Genomic DNA, 6,000 nt, shown 5'->3' with positions numbered 1-6,000 from the left:
ACCAAAAAATGTTCTCCATACCCTAGAAGCAGTGGAACTAGATAAGAACATGTGAGCAATAGTTTCTTCTTGAGGTTGCTAATAACACCAACACCTAGAAGCAGTTGTGTACCCATTTTTTCTCCACATATCATCAGTAGGAAGTTACTCCTCCATAATTTTCAAAAGAAAAAGAAAATTTTGAAAGGCAAACCCTTAGTCCACATTAGCTTAAATTCAGAATTAGGGTGAGCTCTATATCTTACTATATGCCATGCACTACTCGCAGTGTAACGATTCGATCGGTTGTTTTACTTTATAGGTTTTCGTTCTCCTAATTAAAATTCTCCGTATGTGCTTTTACTATTTTATAACTTGCGGGGATGGTTGGTTTGGGTTTGGAAGGGTTCGGGTTGAAATCAGAACACTTAGTTCCTTAATAGTGGCCTAGGAGGGTCAAGTTTGACTTGAGTTAATATTTTGAGTAAACGACCTTGGAATCGAGATTTAATGATTTCAATAGATTCATATGATAATTTTGGACTTGGGCGTGTGTTCGGATTGAATTTCGGGTGATCCGTAAGCGATTCAGCGCTTAATGTTGAAAGTTGGTTCATTGAAGGTTTTCTAGTTCTTTAAATTTGGTTTGGAGTAGACTTTGGTGTTATCGAGGTCCATTTGGGATTACGAGCCTAGGAATAGTTCTGTATGGTAATTTATGACTTGTACGCGAAATTTAGTGTCATTCCGAGTAGTCTAAGTATAATTCGATGCATTCGGAGCTAGTTGAAAAGTTTCAAGTTCATAAGTTGATTCAATTTGGTAATGGATGCGATTCTTATTTTCGTTGTTGTTTTACGTGTTCTGAGAATTCAAGCAGGTCCGTATTATGTTTATGGACTTGTTGGTTCATTTGGATGGGGTTCCGGGTGGCTCGGGTGCATTTCGAATCGCCCAGAGCCAAGTCCAAAACTGTTGATATGTTGATTCTGGTTTCCTTCTTCGCGAACGCAGAAGGACCCTCGCGTTCGCGATGAAGGATTTGGGGACCGGGTCTTTTTGCTCTTCGCCTTCATGAAGAAAGGCCACATTCGCCGAGGCTTGGAACCAGTGGCCTTCGCTTCCGCGATTGCCTCGTCACGTTCGCGTAGAAGACCTGAACTTGGGCCTGGGACTGGGCAACTCAGTTGCCTTTCGCGTTCGCGAGTGGAGGCCCGCGTTCGCGATGAGAGGGCGTCTCAGTGCATCGCGTTCACGAGGGTCTTCTCGCGATCACGAAGAAGATTTTCCTGGGCCTGGGAGCTTTGCATTCACGATCGCGAGGCTTCTTCCGCGATCACGAAGAAGGGTCAACTAGGCGAGCCTTTAATAAAAATGGGACTTTGGCCATTTTGTTCATTTCTCACATTTCTTGGCCGATTCTAGAGCTTTATGGAGATGGGTTTTCACCTAACTATTAAAGGTAAGTGATTTCTATACAATATAAGTTAAATATATAGATTATGGGTAGATTTTAACATGTAAAAATGTGAAAATTTTAGGAGTTTGTTGAAAACTCTAGGTTTTTGATAAAAATGAGATTAGACCACGAAAATGATTATGGAATTGGGTAAAAATTATATATTTGTGTTCATGAGGTTGTGGGTAACAATTATTTACAAATATTTTCGAAAACCGGGCACGTGGGCCCGGGGGTGAATTTTAGGAACCTTCCAAATAGGGTTGGGTAATTACACTAATAGTTAAATTATGAACTTTTGAGCAATTATTGATTAGTTTATACAACCTTTGGCTAGTTGGATTGTTCAGCACCGACTTAAGGCTTTTAGTGTGATTTGTGGACTAGAAAGTGGACTTGGAAACGAGTAAGTCTCTTGCCTAACCTTGTAAGAGGGAATTAACCCCATAGGTGTTTAAATTGTTATTTGCTACTAATTGTGGTTGCTACGTACGCACGAAGTGACGAGAGTTCGTGCCTAGCTAAAATTCATGTTATGTCCGGGTAGACATAGGCCTTTATTATGTTATTACTTGCACTATTTAAACTCAACTTGCTAGTTTAACTGCTTGTATTAATAAGTAAAATTTGGTTAAAGATTATGTTAAATCGAGCTTCATTACTTAGAGATTTGGCGGAATGTTTAATTATTGATGAAAATTTATATTCTTTTATGGGCTAACCTTGGAGTTGTAACTTGTAAACACATACTTCGTAGTTCGAAGAGTTTTCCTATTCATGTGGATCGGGCCGAACGCCTCGTCAATATTTATATATATTATGTGATGCATCCATGGATCGGGTCGTACGACCTCGGTAGTGTATGTGCATGATTGTTATGGATCGGGCCGTACTACCTCGGCATAACTCGTGCGTGTTGTCGCTAGGAGTCTGATTATACTGGATATACCCTTCATGACATGAGAATTTGTAAATACATGTTGGCCCTTACTTGTTGAGATTAGCATGTGATATTTGGGGACTTTTAGTTGTTATTTTGTTAAAGAATCATTTAATTATTGCCTCATATTCCATTATTGTTGTTGTATTTCTTGCCTATTTAATATTCTTGCACATTATGTATGTTTTCCACTAGTAAGTGTCGATGTCGACCCCTCGTCATTACTTCTTCGAGGTTAGACTAGATACTTACTAGGTACACGTTGTTTACATACTCACGCTACACCTCTGCACAAATTGTGCAGGTTCTAGGGCAGGTACATCTGATGTTAGTCCAGGCGTGCACCAGCACTACCCGGAGGCCTAGTGGTGAGCTGTTTCTCATGCTTTGTTCTACAGCACCTGGAGCCGCTTCCCCTGTTTCTAGAGGTCGAGGGAGGTCTCCAGCTCCTGCTAGAGGACGAGGGCTTCCTAGAGTTGCTCCCATTGTACCACCAGCGGATCCAGTGGCGGATCATATCATTGAGGAGCAGGGTGAGCCGGCCCCGACAGATTTCATGTCTGCGTCAGGATTTCAGGAGGTTATAGGCCGTATGATGCGGTTCATGGACTCTATGACGCAGGCTGGTTTATTTCCAGCAGACCCAGTCATATCTCAGGTGGGAGGGGGAGCACATACCCCTACCGCTCATGCTCCAGGGCACGTTGTTATCGTATATTAGACCCCAGGTGCACTACCTATGGGTGGGGCTCAGCCAGTTGCAGAAGCTGTACTAGAGCCCAGACCAGATGCGACTGTCGAGCCGCATAAGTTGTTGGATAGATGGACCAGACTACACCCTTCTTCCTTTAGCGGTGAGCGACATGAAGACCCCCAGGATTTTATTGACCGCTGCAGAGACAGGCTGCACAATATGAGAGTATTGGAGTCCAACATGGTGGACTTCACCCCTTTTCAGTTGGAGGGCGGGGCCCGTAGATGGTGGCAGTCATATCTTCTTAGCAGACCAGCGGGTTCACCTCCCTTGACTTGGGATCAGTTCACACGTTTCTTTCTGGAGAGATATATTCCACCCTCTCAGACTCTCAGAGGGAAGAGCTACGGGGTTAGTTTGAGTGGCTCCAACAGGGTCAGATGTTTGTGACCGATTATGAGGCGAGGTCTCTGAGTTGTCCCGCCATGCACTATGATACTCCTCACAGATGCAGAGAGAGTGCGAAGGTTTATTGTGGGCTTGCAGTATGGTATTCAGGTTACTATGGCCCTAGAGGTGGAGATGGGGAGTCCTTACGAGCAGGTTATGGAGATAGCTCGGCATATTTAAGGTATACGCAACCAGGGCCGATTGTATACGACAGGGAAAAAGAGGCCTCGACATTCTGGAGGATTCAGCGATGCCCCGTCTGGGGCAGAGGTCAGTTCGTGAGGGGTCAGTCCAGCAGACCCATTTATTCAGCATCACCGCCTTCTCGGGGTGCACTAGTGCGGCCCTATTTCAGCGCCATTCCAGAGAGCTCCTACCGTCCACCGGCTATTTATGGTTCTTCCAACGGGTATTCAGGTCTCCAGGGTCATACTCAGGGTCAGTCATCTTCCGCACCGAGAGGTTGCTATGAGTGCGGGGAGCTAAGCAGAACAAAAATAAAAGAATAGGAGGTCGAGATTACATCCAAATGTAATGATTCTTGTAAAGTCAAAACAATAACAAATAACATGGTTTGATCGCAAAAATGAATCTGAATACAACATGAGCTTAAATCATGAATTTTCTAACTTCACAACAATATCAAAATGTTACCAACCTACTCTAATGCAGCCATGGAAAGTAAAACCTAAGACATACTTTTCTAAGTAAATACTAATTCCTTAAGTGAAAGAACATAATCAGAAAAGGTCGGAGTTTACCCTTTTGTGGGCAGTGAACGGGGTCGGCGTTGGCCTCAAATCTACTCTCTTGTCACGAACAGATCCGAACTTCAAGCCGAATGAGTTCGAATATCTCTGTCATGGCTAAAGTACACCGAGACAAAAAGAAGTTCTAAAAGAAATTCTTAGAGTTTTTGATTGATGATATTAGTAGTGAGAGTAAAGAATAATAGTATTCGAGTGGGACACAGTTTGTATGATGTAGGCAGCTCTAGCCTCTCCAAAAGTGGCCTGATATGCAAGTATTTATAGTGAAACAAATATAGGGTTTGGGTCCTTGAGCGGGAGTCTAAAATTTTAGATTTTTGAATGCATGGTCAAAGAGAGTCGTTAGGATCCGAACGTTGAAGCGTTCGCGTGAATTTTCAGACCTTGCCCCAAATGGTGAGTTCTCGTTTGAAATTTGAGATTCATGAGTTGCTCAAAACATAGAAGAGGAAAGAGAAGCGTCATTTACTGATGGAATACGCCAAGAAGGATGCATAAAAAGACGATTTTACTCGAAACAAAGTAGGCAAAGTCTGTCGGAAGAATGAGGTAAAAAAGATTTTTAAAGTCTTGTGTAAAAATTTAGGACACATTTTCTGGTTAACAAAAAATGTGTAATTAAAGAGGTTTTGGGGGGTCAGATTAAAAATAATAAAAGTTGTGGGTAAATATTAAAATTTTTAAAATTTTTAAAAAACCATACCCATTCCAATTATATCAAATTTTCATTTCCCTCTTCTTTCTCCTCTTTACTTTTTCTTCTCTTTCTTCATTCTTTCTTCTTTCTCTTTCTCTTTCTCTTCCTCATTCTTCTTTCTTACTTTCTTCTTTTTCTTCAACTTTCGTTGCTGCTGCTGGTTCGTCTATGTCATCTTCTTCTTCTTCATTTTCTTCCTTGTCTTTTTCTTCTTTCTCTCTTCATCTCATTTTCATCTTCTTCTTCTTTTTTTATTTTTTCTTTTCTTGTAGTGGTTTAAAATATACGAGAGAAAGAGAAAAATATGAAATTTTACAAAGTAAGTATTCTACAACATACCCTCGAGATATTTTGAAATATTCTCATAAATGAGTATTATGCAAAACATCCCCCGTGATATTTTTTCTGCTTCTTTCTTTTTTATGTTTGATTTTTTTTCACAGATATTTTAAACATCTCCACACATATTTGAAATATTTGTGCAGATGTTTTGAAGCATCTCAGTGGATGTTTGAAATATTTCTCTAGATATTTGAAACATCTTCCTAAATATTTGAGGATTATGAGTGGCGGAGGATAGAGAGGAGCGTTGCGAGATGAAGGAACAAGGGAAAGAGGAGGAGTGGCGGGAGGAGGAGGAGGAGGAGGAAGAGGAGGGGAAGAGTGGGAGGAGGAATAGTGGTGGAGGAGGAAGGGGGACTTTTTGTAAATAAGAAAACTTTGAGATTTTTAAAAATTATGTCATTAACACTAATCACAAAAGTGCCCCTTCAACCCATTCTTAATACTTTTGTCTTAAAAATTGATATAAATTTTGAAGTGTCTTAAAAATTAAAATCTCCCAGATTTGTCCACGGCTGCAATGGGGATGAAAGTTTGTTCAAGAGAGGAAAGGGGTAGGGTCGGTTTCTTGTGGAGGATTAGGGTAAAATGAAACCTAATTTTGCTTAAAGGCATTAGGGCCGATTTGGGATGTATTTGCAGGATTTGGAGTAGTGGTAGTAGTGTTGG

This window comes from Nicotiana tomentosiformis, chromosome 10, assembly GCF_000390325.3.
Source record: "Nicotiana tomentosiformis chromosome 10, ASM39032v3, whole genome shotgun sequence".
Classification (NCBI taxonomy): domain Eukaryota; kingdom Viridiplantae; phylum Streptophyta; class Magnoliopsida; order Solanales; family Solanaceae; genus Nicotiana; species Nicotiana tomentosiformis.
Note: the sequence above shows the minus strand (reverse complement) of the source record.